The sequence below is a fragment of the Adiantum capillus-veneris genome, chromosome 6 (assembly GCF_014529385.1).
Source record: "Adiantum capillus-veneris isolate H3 chromosome 6, ASM1452938v2, whole genome shotgun sequence".
NCBI classification, from domain to species: Eukaryota; Viridiplantae; Streptophyta; class Polypodiopsida; order Polypodiales; family Pteridaceae; genus Adiantum; species Adiantum capillus-veneris.
The window spans coordinates 148,274,048-148,292,336 of record NC_140936.1 but is presented as its reverse complement, the minus strand read 5'-3'; positions in this window follow the sequence as shown (position 1 = coordinate 148,292,336).

Below are 18,289 nucleotides of genomic sequence, written 5' to 3'. Positions count from 1 at the left end.
TTCCCCATTTTGCAAACGCTCTTGCCCCCATCATTGGCCTCAAGGGCATGTCATCTCGTGCTCTAGGAATCTTTGTCCTCTGGAAATTGTCACATCATTTCACAAACTCTTTGGCGTCCATGAATAGTTTAGGCCACCATATGCCAGCAATAAGAATTTTTTCGGCCCTTTTGTCAGTTGAGAAATGTCCTCCATCTTGTCTGCCATGTGCTTGCTCTAAGATAGAAACGTATTCCTCTTCCGTCGCACACATTCTCAATTGATTGTCTTTTCCCCTCTTGTAAAGATTGTCCTCAATCGATACATAGTTTTCTGCCTCTTTCGTGATCGTTTTGATACGTGATCTACTCATCCCTTCAGGCAGTGTTCCGGTGGTGAGGTATTTTACACTGTAGTTACTCCATCGGGGTGCTACAGATAATTTGAATAGAGTAGCGTGTTCTATCGGCTTTTGAAAAGTGTAGATAATACATGATTTAATATGCTTATGAACACTTTGTTGCATTTTCGACCAATATACACCCATTCTCATCAATATTTGATACATCTGTGCAAGCCCATTGCGAATCCCCGTTGTTTGTACATGAGCCTGGTTTAGATACAAGTCCTGTTCACTTGGTTCAACACAAAGCCTAAGGATTTGATCCGATCCCTGTTTATATAGCCTTCCAGCCAGCATTACCAATTATCTAGATGCTGCAATGGTAGATGGTTGTCCTGTCAAATTCAATGACCCAATAGCCAACAAAGGAATTACATCCTCGCTCCATCTTGGAACCATTTCTATGTTGAAGAGATATGCATCTGGCAAATCATCATCAACTCCTACAGGGTTTTCTCCATGCACCATTCTAGATAAATGATCCGCTCTTTGGTGTGTAGTTCCTTTTCTTACTACAAACGTGAAGTCAAACTCAAGCAGTATGATGAACTATCGTACAATCCGCCCCGTACTGCAAGGTTTGTTTACCAAGTACAACAGTGCTTGGTAATCAACGAAGAATACAAATTTATTGGAAAGTAGGTAATGTCTAAACTTTTTCACAACATAAATCATACCCAAACCCTCCCTTTCAGTTATTGTGTAATTTTTCTCTGCACTGTTTAGTTGTCTACTGGAGTAACTGATTGGAAAATCCATGTTGTTTTCTCTAGGTTGTGCAAGTATGCATCCTATAGCAAATGCTGATGCATCTACGTGGATGTGGAATATCTTTTCCCAATCTGGAGCATTCAAAATTGGAGTGGATATCAATCTTTGCTTCAAAGTTTGAAAAGCTTTCTCGCACTCATCTGTCCACTCAAATTTAGTTATCAACACGTAAAGTGGTTTTGCAATTATAGCGTATGAGTAGATAAATCTGCGATAATATCCACAATGGCCCATAAATACATGTACCTCCTTTACCTTTACTGGTCATGGTAGATCAACAATTACATTGATCTTCTCCATGTCTGTCGAAATACCATTTTTGGACACTATATGTCCCAATATTTTGCCTTGTCTTACCATGAAGACACATTTCTCCGGATCCAAGAAAATCGGATACAGTCTGCATTTTTTGAACACTTTGGTTAAGTTCTCTATGTGCGCCAATCTTACGAGAGAGTGAACGCACAAGTCATTCATGTAAATTTCTAAGAACTGTCTTAGATATTCCAAAAAAGCATGACCCATCAGCCTCTGAAATGTGGCTGGTGCATTCGTTAAGCCAAAAGCCATTACCTTGAATGCAAAAAATGCCCCATTCAGTTGCAAAAGCCGTCTTGTGCTGATACTCTGGCTTTATTGTGAGTTGGCTGTAGCCTAAAAAGCCATCTAAGAAACTGTAGTCTTCTTTTCCTGCCACTCTTTCTATTACATGATCAGTAATGGATAGGGGATAGTTGTCCCAAATTGTAGCAGCGTTTACCTTCTTGAGATTGACGCACACTCTCAACTTTCCATTTTTCTTCGCGACCAGCACAATCGGTGAAACCCAGTCAGTGTGCTCAATTTCCTAAATAAACTCTGCCTCTTTCAGCTTATCTATCTCCTCCTTGATCTTCCTTGCAAACGTCTCATTGGAAGTATAAAGACGTTGTCTGCTTGGTTTAGCGTCATTCTTAAGGGGTATTGTGTGTTGACAGATACTTGGATCCACCCCCTTAAGATATGTGTATGACCATGCAAACACATCTCTATACTGTTTTAGAGTAGCTATCAAAAGATTTTCCTCTTCTTCAGTAAGATCCGTGGCAATATATGCAGGTTTTGGATCTTCTCCTGGCTCCGCTAGATCTATTCGTTTGGCTTTTTCAGGACCGTCGTATGATGTACTAGGTTCCTTCAATTCTCTGATCGGTTGTTGCACTATGATTTTTCTATCTTGTATGTTATATTTCTTATAATGGGATGGCACATCCATCTTGTTAGAATTCGTGTCCTCATATGTTTCCATTTCAGTTGTCCATATGTCTTTGAGGGTCCGTTTGAGCTTATTGTACTCAGTTTTGGTCATTCTAGACCATGTTTCCCCCTCTTTATGTGTCTCAGTCGTTTGCTTTTCGTGCTTGTTCTTCTTGTTGTTTTTCCATGGTTTAGTTTTGATAAACCGGCCAGTGACCTTGTGTTTGACACAATCATCAGCTTTTACAAGCCTTAGATATCCCGTTTTGTCATTGACAAGAGGCATGGTTTTATGCTTATTCGCTCTTGATTTCCTTCTTCTCTTTGATCTATACCGCTCTTGTCAACTAGGTTTTTGGTTAGGAAACTCGTAAAACCTGTCCGGTCTCGACTTATACTTCCTATCCATCTCTGATCCACTTGATCTTTCGTCATCAGCATCTATCATTTGGATTTCATCACCCAGTGATGGAAGGTCACCGCTTAGTGAATCTGTGAATTCCTCCTCTGTTCGATTCCTATCGTCCACTATAGATATCTCAACAACTATTCTTTTACACTCAGTCTCACATCTACCACGGCAAAGGTGTGCTCATAGTTAATTCCACACGAAGTTACAACTATTTGGGCCAAGACTCCCAATAGTCTCTCTAGGTACCCATCTGTGAGTTGCAGTTTCATTCTCGTCTTTCTGAGAGCTGGACGGACCCATTTCTCCTAGATTTTCTTTTTAGCAATCGCAACTCCCGCTCCACTGTCTAGGATAGCTATCGTCTTTATATCCTGATATTCCTCACCTTCACAGTAATCTCTGACCTTGTTTATGGGCAAAGGTTGGGCTTTGGGTTGACCTTCTCGTTTGTTTTCTTCTACCGTAGGGTTTTTCTGAAGAGGAATCTTTATTCCTTTGTTCTCTAAATGTTTCCCCATGTCTTCCCATAAGTGTGGTCTGACTCTCAAGAGTTCTGACAGTGTGATTGTGCATGTTACAGGTGTCGACATCATCTCTTGAAGAATTTTTGAGTCAATCATTTGTGGAACAACTCTCATTTGGTATGGAACTAATCCTATTCTTAATTGTGCCTCGTGTTTACCTATAAATGAAGGCAGGGTTTTCAGGGATTGAGCTTTGCTTTCCATCGAAGCCTCTCCATCCAGCGATTGTATATCTCCTTGATAAAATTCGTTGTCCATGTTAACCTCAGGAATTGGTGCAGACTGTAACGTCGTGCTTCCGTTCTTTCTATTTCTAATGGTTTCCTATAAGTGTTGTGGCCATGGTTCTTCCACTTCTAGAACTTGCATTATAGTCATTGACTTAGTATCATCAGTGGTGTTCGGCACCACTCGATGATCCAATGACAATATAGTTTCAGGCCTGGGTCCGTTTACATGTTCTGATTCATCGATCTTCCGTTTTTCTCGCTCCTTGTGAATCAGCACTTCTTGTTTTGGGGTTCTAATCGCATTAGGTTCCATCAATGCCTGGGCTATTTCAATGAGGTGTTTACACATTTCCAAACGCTTCGTTTCCACTTCTGGTTGAGGATAAGTCAACCATCTCTACTGTAAGGTTTGGTTTGTTTTTATCCTTGCTTCATTAGCTTGTAATAGAGCATCTAAAGGCTCTAACACTTTCTTGACCAAGACTGATCCCCCTGAGGATGCTCTCCACGGCTTGTTGTTGTCCTCAGCAGTTTTACTATCTCTCTCTTGTCTTAGTTGCTCTTTCGTTTCATGGAATTCATTTTGCATGGCAATTTGGGTTTTTATCCTTCTTGTTTTCATTCTGTCTCATTTCGCCTTCCAGGATTTCCGCTGTTTTCTCAAAGATAAGCTCTCGTTTTCTGTGGGTATTGGCAACTGGACCTTTTCTTCCAATGGCTTGTTTTTCTCTAAGTCCTTGACTTGGGCTCTGGTTACCGCATTGATCTGGATCATGGGTTCGGTTTCTAATCCACTACTTGCACTTGGTAACACCCCCACAATATTCATAGTTGCTTTTCCCTTGTTGTCCGGATTCCTTGGGCAATCTAGTAGTATGTGATTCACACCACAACCATCACAAAACCCAAAAATTTTCACTCTTTCGCCTTTGAAAGGACAAGTACGCTCCCAATGATCTGTACTTCCACAGTTGTAGCACTATCCAATTGGTGGTTGATTTCTATCTCCCAAGTCTTTTGCATTGGGATCACCAAAAGTCAAGATTTTACAGTTTCAAAGTCTGTCAGGCTAGTTTTACCCAAGTGGCCTGATTTCCTTGATTTTTGATGTTTTTGGGTGTGGTTGCTTTAGACAAACTTGTTTAGAATCTTATCAGGAAGGCACATGTCAAATCTTGTACAATTCTAACACTGAGGTACACCGATTGCGATCGTAGTACCTGGGCCAAATCTGATGAAATTTAGTATGCTCCCTCTGTCAAGTGTTTTACAGTGTTTTGTGCTACCACTTGGTGATTTGAATCAATATCAACCCTGTTTGGTCAGATTTTCTAAATTTCAGAGTCCTATGGCCTTTTTGCCAAAGTTATGGTTTCCTGGTTTCTCGGCTCTAACTTTTGCCCCAAATCTGACTAGAATGCAAATTACTTATCCTACTCCTAAGTACAGAAATGAAAGAATATAAAGAAATGAATCAAACAAAACAAACAAGATAGATTTCGGGTGAGATTTGAGTACTCAATCGAATTAGAGAAATTGAAGAGCAAATATGCTTTGAACACTCTCACTCACAACTCCCTAAATCTCCTAAGAGAGGATCTAGCCGGTGCACGGACTCTAGACTCCACTAAGCTCTAAACCCTTGTCTAGCAGCAGAACTGAGGTGTAAAATGGATTTGTGGATTGATCTTCTTTTAAGGAAGCTAATTGCTCACTCGCTCACTCATCACCTAAGGTGAATTACCCGACAACGGCGCCAATGTTTGCGGGTCGCCGCGACGGACATCCATAGCATAGCTTTCACACATCAATATAAAATATCAATACAGGGAAGCGAATAGGATGAGGCATGGAAACTCACTAGGGTGTCATTCCTAATGAAGTGAACTCGATGAGATACAAAACTACTAACTCTGCAAGCAAATCATATGCACTGAAGCCAAGTAATCTGCCTATGTCCTTCTACACAGCTCTACAGTCATCGTGCCCGTTCACCATGCAAATCATATCGGATTTGCACGAAACTTGAAGGGGAGCTACAGGGGACTATCGGGAGCATATCCTATCACTATCACAGCATTCTGGAGAGGTACAAAGATCGTGATTGTTCATTTCAAAGTCAGCAAATACAGTGAACATGTGATCCTAAAGGGTCGTTTTAGGGTCCCTAAAGCCTCTCCTAGGGTCAAAACAACATAAAATACGCATATAAGGCTCCAAACACGTAGTTGAAACCCTACATCGAATCTTGAATGATTACACTTGAATGGAAGAGCAAAGTAAGAGGAACACAATGCAATAAATGAATCCGAATTCGGATTACGGTAGCCACAGTAGCGCAAATTACAAGTTGGAGCAAGATGAAGCTCTCAAACATACACTATCTTCTTATTATCAAAAAACGGAGAAGACAGCGTACGTTTGAGAGCTTCATCTTGCTCCAACTTGTAATCTTCGCTATTGTGGCTATTGTAATCCAAATTCAGATTCGTTTATTGCATTGTGTTCCTCTTACTTTCCTCTTCCATTCAAGTGTAATCATTCAAGATTCGGTATAGGTTTTCAACTACGTGATTGGAGCCTTAAATCGTTGTTTTGGGTGCTTATATGCGTATTTTCTGTTGTTTTGACCCTAGGAGAGGCTTTAGAGACCCTAAAACGACCCTTTAGAATCACTTGTTCACTGTTTTTGTTGACTTTGGGATGAACGATTGCGATCTTTGTACCTGTCCAAAATGCTGTGACAGTGATAGGATATGCCCTTTATAGTCCCCTGTAGCTTCCCTTCAAGTTTCATGTGAATCCGATATGATTTGCATGGTAAACGGGCGTGATGATTGTAGAGCTGTGTAGAAGGACATAGGCAGATTACTTGGTTTTAGTGCGTATGATTTTCTTACAGAGTTAGTAGTTGCATCTCATCGAGTTCACTTCATTAGGAATGACACCCTAGTGAGTTTCCATGCCTCATCCTGGTCGCTTTCCTTGTATTGATATTTTATGTTGATGCGTGAGAGCTATGCTATGGACGTCCATCGCGGCGACCCGCAAACATTATGGCGATCCCCGGCAACAACACCAATTTTTGCGGGTCGCCGTGACGGACGTCCATAGCATAGCTCTCACGCATCAACATAAAATATCAATACAAGGCAAGCGACCAAGTTGAGGCATGGAAACTCACTAGGGTGTTGTTCCTAATGAAGTGAACTTGATGAGATGCAACTACTAACTCTGTAAGAAAATCATACGCACTGAAGCCAAGTAATCTGCCTATGTCCTTCTACACAGCTCTATAGTCATCACGCCCGTTTACCATGCAAATCATATCGGATTCGCACGAAACTTGAAGGGAAGTTACAAGGAACTATCAAGAGCATATTCTATCACTATCACAGCATTCTGGAGAGGTACAAAGATTGTGATCGTTCATCCCAAAGTCAGCAAAAACAGTGAACAGGTGATCCTAAAGAGTCGTTTTAGGGTCCCTAAAGCCTCTCTTGGGGTCAAAACAACATAAAATACGCATATAAGCACTCAAAATAGCGCTTTACGGCTCCAAACACGTAGCTGAAAACCTACACCGCATCTTGAATGATTACACTTGAATGGAAGAGAAAAGTAAGAGGAACACAATACAATAAACGAATCCAAATTCGGATTATCGTAGCCACAATAGCAAAGATTACAAGTTGGAGTAAGATGAAGCTTTCAAACGTACGTTGTCTTCTCCGTTTTTTGATAAAAAGAAGATAATGTTCAAACCTTCAAAACTGACCTTTATAGTTTAGGTCTTTACAATGGCTTGTCCAGCCAAAAAGTCCTAAACTTCTAACTGGATCTCCACTATACAATTGATCCCAGAAAAATAATCATAAATTCTTTTACAAGTTCTTGGCTTAGAGATTATCTCTTACAAAAGAATTTTAGAAGGGTTTCCCACTAGAATGTGACTCCTTCTCTCAAAACCGCAGCTTCGTCCGCCAAACAACTTTCAAGCACTCTGAAGCACTCTAAAGTACTTTGAATCTCTTTGAAACACTTTGATGAACTATGCAACACTTTAAAGCGCTTAAAAGAACTCTGAAGTGCACTTGGAGAACACTTTAAAGCACTTTGCAGTACTTCAAAGCACTTTAGGGCACTTGAAAGTATTTTAAAGCACTTTGTGAAACTATCAAGAACCATGTGGTACTTTCAAGCACCACATGGAACTTTCAAGCAACGTGTCATGCACTTTGGTGCCCTTTGAAGCACTCTGCAGCTTTGTAAAGCACTTTGGGGTACTTGAAAGCACTTTGAAGCACTTCAGTGCACTTTAAGAGCACTTTGCGGCACTTTGTGGCACTTGATACCACACTGAAGCACTTTGGTGTACTTTGAACTACATTGGTGCACTTTGAAAGCACTCTAAACTACTTGGTGGCACTTTAAAAGCACTTTCGAGCACTATGTGGCACTTCAAAGCGTTTTGAGGCACTCTGTGGCACTCAAAGCACTCTGAAGCACTCTAAAGTACTTTGAAGCGCTTTGAAACACTTTGAAACACTATGCAACACTATAAATCACTTTTGGGCACTTAAAAGCACTCTGAAGTGCACTTTAAGGGCTCTTTGAAAGCACTTCAGTGCTATTTAAGCATTCTGAGGTACTTTATGGCACTCTGCAGCATTCCAAAGCACTTTAAATTTTAGAAAGCACTCTAAAGTACTTTGTGGCACTTTCGAGCACCATGAAGCACTTTTTAGTGCTTTCATGCAGACAAAGTTGCACTTTTCTGATGCTTTCAAGAATTTGCAGGCTCTAAGTGATGCACTTTGAAGCACTTTGAGACATTTATAAAGCATTTTAAAGCTTTTGCAAGCACCCAAAATTACTAAGTAAAGAATTGTGACACACTTTCAAGATGTTCTGGCTGATATACCTGAGGTAAATTGAGGAGATGCAACGGATGCACCACATGTGCCCTCTTGCCGATTCTCTTTCGAACGACATCTTTCTTGTTTGGGGAGATGCGGGTTTTCATTCACCAGAATTGAAACACGATTTCTCTGATTTTGACTATTAAGGTACTGGTCCTATGTTGTTGACGTTGACACGTGTCTAAGGGAAGTGATCCCTTCTCCTTATCAGTTTGCAGCCGAAAACTAGCTCTCGTGACATTTCTTCGATGAAGTCTTAATGCCTTCACAACATCATTATTGCTCATTACATTGTCAGACCCATTGACTCCGTTGAGGCATGCCATGATAGTAGCCCGTTTCAAAAATAACTCATTGTTTGAATGAGGAGTCTTCACCTCAGACAATGTATGATAAATGTTAGAGAAATTAAATAAGCCCCCCAACCGTCTCTGATGTGGGTTGCAACACTCAGAACGTTGGATGACTGAGAAGTTGCTGTAGAATGCTCCATTGAAGACCCTCAAAAGCCTGTTTGTTTGATTACGCCAACACTTAGCAACTGCCCGACATATTTTCTTTGCCTCCTGCTCATCAATGTCACCATCTTCTCGTGCTCGTTCCATACTTTATTGCATGTTTCTTTCTTCCCTCTTATTTGCAAACAAGTAGTTTTGTAGACTCCGCCGAAGATCCCTTGGGATATGCTGTGTAGCAAATAATGGAGGAAGGTAAAGGGGGTTTGCCATTATGAGTATTATGTGATTCCATGTGGAACATGCGAGGATGCTATTGACATGACAATGAAGACAGTCCAAACAGTGCCATCGTACTCACAAAGAGAGAGAGAGAGAGAGAGAGAGAGAGAGAGAGAGAGAGAGGTTTTGTTGAAGCTGAATATGGCTGGCAATGAGGAGCTTTTTTGATATGGCTTTGTGCTACGTCCGCAAGCACCTGCAGCGGCTATGGATGACTGAGAGAGAGAGAGAGAGAGAGAGAGAGAGAGAGAGAGAGAGAGAGAGAGAGAGAGAGAGAGAGAGAGAGAGAGAGAGAGAGAGAGAGAGAGAGAGAATGGGCACAAGATGCGGAGGAACCCATTGAGGTAGCAAAGCAGAGAGCCCAAAGGAGTGGCAGCGAGAGGGAATTTACATGCGCAGGCAGTTAAATTCCATTTCACTTTAAGATTTAGTATTAAAGTGAAATGGAATTTCCTACCCGCCTAAATTCCAACCTCCTCAGCCAAAAAGATTTTATCTTTCCTTTATATGAAAAGAAAATGAATAACCCACACCCATTTCATCTCCTCTCAAAGGAGTGTCCAAGACACTCCTTTTTGGTACCACCTAACATGCTATCATCCTAAAACAAAATAATATTTTTTCAAACTGAACTAAACGTCTATTTGATCTACCGAAACATGAAAATGATCTTGTTTTAAACTTTAAGAATCTTACAATACTGTCAAACAAGCATTTTAAACCAAAATTTCATGAAGCAGATATTAAAAATTATTTTTCTTATTTTTGAAATAGACCCAAAAAATCAAAGACCTTACATCCTCCCACACTTTTAAAAATCAAAGTATCCTTTTCTCGACATGAAATTTGGATAATTAAGTTTTAAATTCTTTATAAACATAAGCTAAATTAACTATTACATAAGATACTCAGTTATGATCCCATCTTGGACATGTATTGGTTGCGGCAGTATAGAATATGTTAGAGCATTAGAAAGTCCAAAAGGTATAAAAAATTCTTTGTTTTCTCCTTCATCTGTATTAGCTGCATGGACACAGATATTTGATGGATTTTGTTCACCTCGAGCGTTCTGAGTTTTTTTGGCTTGGGTTCCTTTCTTGAGGTTGTTGATTTCCTCTTGAACGAGGGGATCTATTGGGTTGTCCATTTCTTGTAAAGATTGGATTCTTAGGTCTAAAATGTACTGTAAAAAACTATAAAACTCCACTGTCAAGTAGTATAGTGACCATTGTTCACCACTTTCAAGCTGTCAGAACCACTGTCAAACTATAAAAAAAATCTGAGAATTGAGAAAACAATCGAATAGTGGTTTAATCCCCCTTCAAGTACTTTGCAAAGAATTAAAGTACTGATAGTGATTTAAAGTAACTAAAATACTGCTTTCAACCCTCTTCAAGTGGAAGCTTGTACTTTCAAAGTGCTAAAATAGTTTGTCACCACTTTAAAGTATCTTAATAGCCACTTGCAATTTGCCAAGTGCTTAGGTAAGCACCTATGTAAGCACTTTGAAGTTTTCAAACCACCTGAAGGTGATTGAAAGTGAAAAACAAAACACTTGAAATTGGTTTAATGACCACTTTCAATTTTTTTTAGGTGGTTCTAAGTGCTTCAGGTGGTTTGAAATCTGCCAGGTGCTTGGGTGAGAATCTTGAAGATTTCAAACCACCTGAAGATGATTGAAAGTGGTTTGATGAACCTTTTCAATCACCTCTAGGTGGTTTTAAGTGCTTCAGGCGATTTGGAATCTTCCAAGTGCTTAGGTGAGAACCTATGTCAGCACTTGGAAGATTTCAAACCACCTGAAGTTGATTAAAAGTGGTTTGATGAAATTTTTCAAACACCCTAAGGTGGTTTAAAGTGCTTCAAGTGGTTTCAAGTAGTTCAAAGCCACTTTCAAACATGAAAAACCACTTCTAAGTGGCAAATGTTTCTCTTGAAAGCCTTTACAAACCCGAGATTTGGGTGTTATCCATTTGAAGGTGATTGAAAGTGGTAAACAAACAACTTGAAAGTGGTTAAATGACCATTTTCAATCACCTATAGGTGGTTTAAAGTGCTTAGGTGAGAACCTATGTAAGCACTTGGAAGATTTCAAACCACCTCAAGGTGATTGAAAGTGGTAAACAAAATACTTGAAAGTGGTTTAATGACCTTTTTCAATCACCTATAGGTGGTTTAAAGTGCTTCAGGTGGTTTCAAGAAGTTTAAAGCCCCTTTCAAACATGCAAAACAACTTCTAAGTGGTAAAAGTTCCTCTTATGTGCTTTAACAAACACGAGAGTGGGTGTTCTAACTTGTGGGTGATGGTATGAACCATTTTGTTTATTTGTTCTCACATTATCTCTTTATCGCCTGCTTTTTTGTGCAAGTGGAATTTTACAGGTGTTTTCAGGAAATGCATATGGCGGTGCGCCTTTTGATGAGATGCTTTGAGAATTTGAAGACCTTTTTTGTTTGAAAATCGCTTGACCGCAATACCTGCTACCGCAAATATCATATCCAATTTGTCTAACTGAAAGACGCTTTCAAGAAAATGCGTGAAGGTAGGTTTGGAGTACATTGAGGCTCTTGGCACTGTGCTTGTGATGTTTGTGACCTTATAATAAGTGGCAGTATATGTGTGGCTACAAAGTCAACATTTGAGAGCCTCACAACACTATGGGAGTCCTTTTTGTGCCCTAAGCCAGAAAATTCCATGTTTCATTTACACATTTTCTTGATGGGAAAATGAAATCGGTGTGGCTCCAAAAAACTCAGATATTGTCCTCTAGAAGTACACAATGACAACTTTCAGGTGGCTGCAAAGGTTTTTGTTGGTGTGGAGACACAATCTATAGATGAAGATGGCCATCACCACAAAAGGAAAGATCTTGTTATTTAGCAAATTGGGTGCTCCACTTTCATTTCATTCATGAAAGACAAGCTGACCAAGTTTATCAAACATAACTACATCTACAGATGGCAGGCCAACCACTTCAAAGAGTGTCCATAGAGTTTTCCAAGTGATTCGTTGTCTCTGTCGTGGACTTTGCAAAAAATTACAGTTTTAAAATTTAGAATGAGATCCAATCCATACACCGATATTCTAGTAAGGTGAGCATTTTGGTCCACTACTATGTGCGCTTGACAATGGGCGACATTATAGAAACTCTCCATTTTTATATATTCGATGATAATGTGCATGACACATTGTTTGTTCAACATTGCTTTCTTTTGCATGACCAGTGGTTAAAGGACCAGGGTTTTGTTTAAAGCGACACTGGGTATGGTCTGATGGTGCAACATCACAATTCAAAGCATGACATCCTTTCTTCTTTGTTGCAAGGTTTTCTCAGCTTATTGGGCTTGAGATGATGCACAACTACTTTGAATCAAGTCATGGAAAACATGAACATGACGATGCTCGCACAGTCATAAAGAGGGCATTAACCCATGGGCAATTGAAGGTGGATGGACACCCCCTCTATAATGTAGCAATAGTGGTCAATTACCTCACCCTAATGAACAATAGGAAAGACTGTTGGTCATCCACGAAAAAGGTTGATAGGGTCTTTTGGGAAATCAAGGTGGGTGATGTGCTGAAAGATACAGAATGTGCCTATTTAAAACATATTGACCTCATAAAATATAATTTGGTATCGCTTTCTTGTATATGTTCCTCACCCAAAAGTTGAAGTGTTTTTGACGCTTTTTTATTCTTTCGAGTACATGTAGCTTACACTTGCTATCCGCTAACTACCTTCAACCAGATTTTACAAAAATATCTGGCCCTTTAAGCCACCCAAAAGTTGTCAAGACACCCTTATAAGTAGTTTCAATATCATTGACCACCTACAAGTGCTATCTAAACCACTAGCAAGTGGTTCACACCCTTTTCCAAATAACTTTCAAAGCACTTGCAAGTGGAGAAGAAGACCTAGCAAATGATCTAGAAGGCCTTTGCACACTACAACACTACATGAAGATATCGACGCATATATATCGACGGCCATGCTTTTCCACGTGTATATCGACGTAATTAGCGTGCGTCGCTATACGTGTCAATATACGCGTCGCAGTATGCGTCGATATACGCATGGAAAGGATTTATTTGCCACGCGTATATGGACGCGTATATCCACACGTATAGCGACGCAAAACAAATTTGGGGGAAAAAAGCGAAACCCTCGCGCAGGGGCCATTTTTGCCTGCTCAGATCTTGGCCGAAACCCGCGCGCAGGGGCCATTTTTGCCTGCTCAGATCATGTATTATGTCCATCTCCGCCCCCCCCCCCCCCCCCCCCCCCAACCCCTCCCTCTCTCTCTCTCTACATCGTGTGTGTGTGTGTGTGTGTGTGTAGGAAAGAGAGAGAGAGAGAGAGAGAGAGAGAGAGAGAGAGAGAGAGAGAGAGAGAGAGAGAGAGAGAGAGAGAGAGAGAGAGAGAGAGCGGTGTGTGTGTGCATGTGTGTGTGTGTGTAGGAAAGAGAGAGAGAGGTGTGTGTGTGTGTGTAAGAAATAGAGAGAGAGAGAGAGAGAGAGAGAGAGAGAGAGAGAGAGAGAGAGAGAGAGAGAGAGAGAGATAGATAGATAGATAGTTCTATTATCGTCCTGGGAGGTCAAATATGACCTATGGGACCAAATGAACATGTCACGTGGTGTGAGTGGAGTTCATAAGTGACTCTCGATGCTCAAAAATAACTGAAATGAGCGTCGCAATAGAGAGTCCACATCGTGGTTGGGAGAGGAAGGTATGTAGGGAGAGATCATGGCTGAATATATGGGGAAAAGAGGACCTAATGTGGTCAAAAGCTGAGCACTCAAGTAGTGTGTGGTACTCACACTACTTGGGGAGAGATCATGGCTGAATATATGGGTAAAAGAGGACCTAATGTGGTCAAAAGCTGAGCACTCAAGTAGTGTGTGGTACTCACTCTCTCGCACTTGATGAGGGCATAAGGTGCAAAGTCGATGACACTCCTCGCCAGGGCCCCAACGTCCTGTCTCGCAGCGTAGAGAATGGGAGCTAAGACGAATGGAGGCAATGGTGCGGATCGCACTCAACGGGATGGGCTCAAGGATGTAGGAATGGGTTTGGTTACCTCGTTCTGAGAAGAAGAGAGATTTGTAGTTTGGGGCAACGTGTGTGGTGTAATGGCTGAAGCGAGAACCTCCGGATTTCTCCCAAGCCATGATACATTGGCATTGTAAGAAGGCCTCATTAACTTGGGAGTCGATAGACGCATCCTTGACCAAGTGACATGCATCCCATCTTCCAAACCATTTCTTGATATCAAGCATCCACCCCGAACTTAGTATTTTGCTCGTGCATGTCTTTTGAACCATTTGACTTGCTTCATATGCGATTCTAGGAAGTCGATGCAAAGGGCTACGTTGTGTCTTACGCATGTACTCCACAACCCTTTGCATGCCCAAGACCTCAATGGGAAGCAATCCGGACTCAAGAAGTAAGAGCATGTAGGGTGTTTGTGTCTTGACTTGGAGAAAGTTGGTGAGAAAACTCTTTTGGACATTCTCAAACTCTTTCCAAGTAGACTTCCTGATGCTTCCACCCCACACCTCCACTCTCTAAAGAAGCACCGGTGTCACCAATGTGTCAAAGAGGTACTTTTTGAGAGCCCAACACTTGATCTCTCCTGCATTGCACATGTTCTCAAATGCATAATAGGCCCTCTTTCCGGCTTCCAAGCGACGCATTGCACAATCCTTCCATTTATGATTGAATGGAACCTCAAGGCCAAGGTACTTGAAGTGATCTACCACTTCAAGTTTCTCATTGTTGTATACAATGCATGGATTTTCATCATTTAGGGTCTTTACAAGCATAACCTTGGTTTTGGATCCATTCACGATCAGCCCGCTATGTAGGCAAAAGCGTTCCAAGACACTCATAAGCATTTGTGCATCTTCTAAGGTATGTGCCAAGAGCACTACATCATCGGCATAAAGCAAAAGCATGATCACCACATTTCCGATGATGTGGTGTGTGTGTGTGAGAGAGAGAGAGAGAGAGAGAGAGAGAGAGAGAGAGAGAGAGAGAGAGAGAGTGTGTGTGTGTGTGTGTAGGAAAGAGAGAGAGAGAGAGAGAGAGAGAGAGAGAGAGAGAGAGAGAGAGAATGTGTGTGTGTGTGTGTAGGAAAGAGAGAGAGAGAGAGAGAGAGATAGAGATAGAGAGAGAGAGAGAGAGAGAGAGAGAGAATTAATGTATGCTTAGGAAATTAAAATTAAAGAAAAAAAATTAAAGAGAGAAATGAAATGAAATGTTATATGAACGTCTTCGAAAGGCCAAAGTGACCTATGAGACATGAGACAAGAAAGTTACAATGTGATGGATCTAATACAAAGTCAGAGTAAGAAGATGACAAGATAAAATATTATGGAATCCTAAACTGCTGGGTGTGGACTAAACGGCTAAACCAGCTAGCTGGGATAGGTAGATCATAGGAGATCCAGCATCTGTCGCTGGCGGATCTCATCAATCTCCTCCATGGTCAGTAGCCTGACCGGGCGTTGTGCATGTCGAGCCAAAGTGACCTAGCTAGATCCTCTGATGCAGCCTCTGTCGATGTTGTGTAGTCCTCCGCAGTTGTGGGCGTCTAGATCTCCCTAGCTCAATCGCTCCTTCGATCAGTAGAGAGATAGGGAAGTAGAGAGTGAGAGAGAGAGAGAGGTAAGTAGAGAGCGAGAGAGAGACCGGATTTCATATATATGCTTTGTGAGACACAGACACACTTCTGTGTCTCTTTTTTGTACAGACAATTATTGTTTAGAAAGTTATTGTTTCCCTTATGGTTATGATTATTGTCATTGTCATTGTATAGACATGGTTATTTCTCCTATTCTTGTATAGACATAGTTATGGTTCAGGTTTTGTTAATGGTTATGTTTAACTTTCTGGTTATGCTTATGGTTATTGTTAATTTTGTTTATGGTTATGGTTATCTGCATTATGGTTATGCTTTTAAGTTATGGTTATGGTTTGTTATGGTTATGCTTTTCAGTTGGTACGGTACTTGTCTTTCATTGGCCTTAAATCTCATGTGAGATCCTACATGGATAGCATGTAGGAGCCGTATACATGATATGGTTTTTTTTGAAAATTTTATGTAAAAACAAAGGGAACTCTGCCGAAATTTGTGCGCGTGGGAGCATGGTTGATTTTGGTGCTGCTCGCTTTCTTGGGCAGGGGGCAGGAAGTTTGGCTGTGGCTGTGTCCATCTTTTAACTGGGCACAAGCCAGGCTACCTGCCCTCTGCCCAAGAAATTTTTTTCCTGTTATGGTCATCGCTATGCGCGTCGCTATCTGCGTCTATATCTGCGTTGCAAATAGCGACTGGTTCATAGGGACGCTGATATCGATGCACATAGCGACGCAGTGCATCAATATCTGCGTCGATGACACCTTTTTTTGTTGTAGTGGCAGGTGCTTTCGAACCACTTGCTTGTATACATAGTTTTGATCTCATAGACTCACCTGCAAATTCTATCTAAATCACTAGCAAGTGGTTCTGAACCACTATCAAGTGCAATCTTAACCACTAGCAGCTGGGTTTGAACCACTAGCAAGTGATATCTTAACCACTTTCAAGTGCTATCTTAACCATTGCAAGTGGTTTCTAACCATTGGCAAGTGGTTCAGAACCACCTGCAAGTGCTATCTAAACCACTAGCAAGTGGTTCTGAACCAGAAGCAAGTGCTATCTTAACCACTGGCAAAAGGCTATCTTAACCACTGTAAGATAGCCACTGGCAAGTGCTATCTTAACCACTATCAAAAAGTTCTGAAGCACTGGCAAGTGGTTCAAAACCACTAACAAGTGCTTTCTTAACCACTAGCAAAAGGTTCAGAACCAATGGCAAGTGCTATCTTAACCACTAGCACAAATGGTTAAGAACCACTTTCAAAGTGCTTGCAAGTGGAATAGAAGACCTAGCAAGTGGTCCAGAAGGCCTTTGCAAGTGGTTCAAAAGATCTTTCAAGTGGCTCTTAACCACTTGCTAAAGGATACCAATTTACATAATGCAAATGGTTTTCAACCACCGGCATGTGGTCCACAGTTCACAAATGATATAGCTTGCACTTCTGTCCACTAACCTAATTTTTGTCTTCTACAAAAGCCCTTAAAAAAATTGCTAAAACAATTTAAAATCAACTTATAATAAGATATCTTGCAAGGCACCCAACAAAATGGTCGATTGTATAGCAAATCATGTTTCTACATTAGAAAATGGTATAGAATTCCGCAATACAATGTCGGTTTTTTTCCATTTTACAAAACAAAAGAATTCCTCATTATCAGTAATTACACTATCAAACTCATCATGGGTATCTACATACATGACCAAAGGTACACGACTCTTAAGAATTCTGTTGAGATCGGAGTTGAGGAGGCAGCCTTTTATAATGTGGTAGTGGAGGTGGTGGAGGCAGCACTTTGCCTTTGCCGCCTTGCTGATTTTTCCCTCACAGATTCAATGTCCCGAAGTTGTTGCCACCTTCTTCTTCTAGCATCCAATTTACAAGCACTGATCTACTCCGATTGATTTTTTTTTTCTTCCACTCATAGACAAAAGGCGAAACTTCATGATCCATAAACTTCTTTGATTGGGCTTTCGTCTCGTCTTTTAGAGAACACAAGATAACATAGGAGTCTTTATCGTTCACGCAACACCTGGGATATTTGTCATCTAGTAGAAGGGTGTTATCTTTGTTGAATTGTGTAAATTCTTTCCAAAAAGTACCCAAGACTAGAAAGAATTTGTTCCCCTTGCTTGTCAAGCCATGAGCTTCTACTGCATGCCTCCTTTGCAATCCACCCATTCAAGCTGAGGCAAGCACAATTCTAACCTCTTTTCCAGGTCTCGGTAGTGACTTGTGTTCTAGACGTACACTTCAACAATCTGGCTAGCCCTAAGAACAAACCACTCTGCAAAATGGTGCACATAGTGGTTCAGATTATTGTCCTGCTTCACCTTTCAAAAAGCAACATCTCCACGCCAGGCGAGCTTCGTCCCTCTCTCTTGTCGTGAGTGACAATAAGCAGATCATAAATATTAATGATTAAGGCAGGCCTATT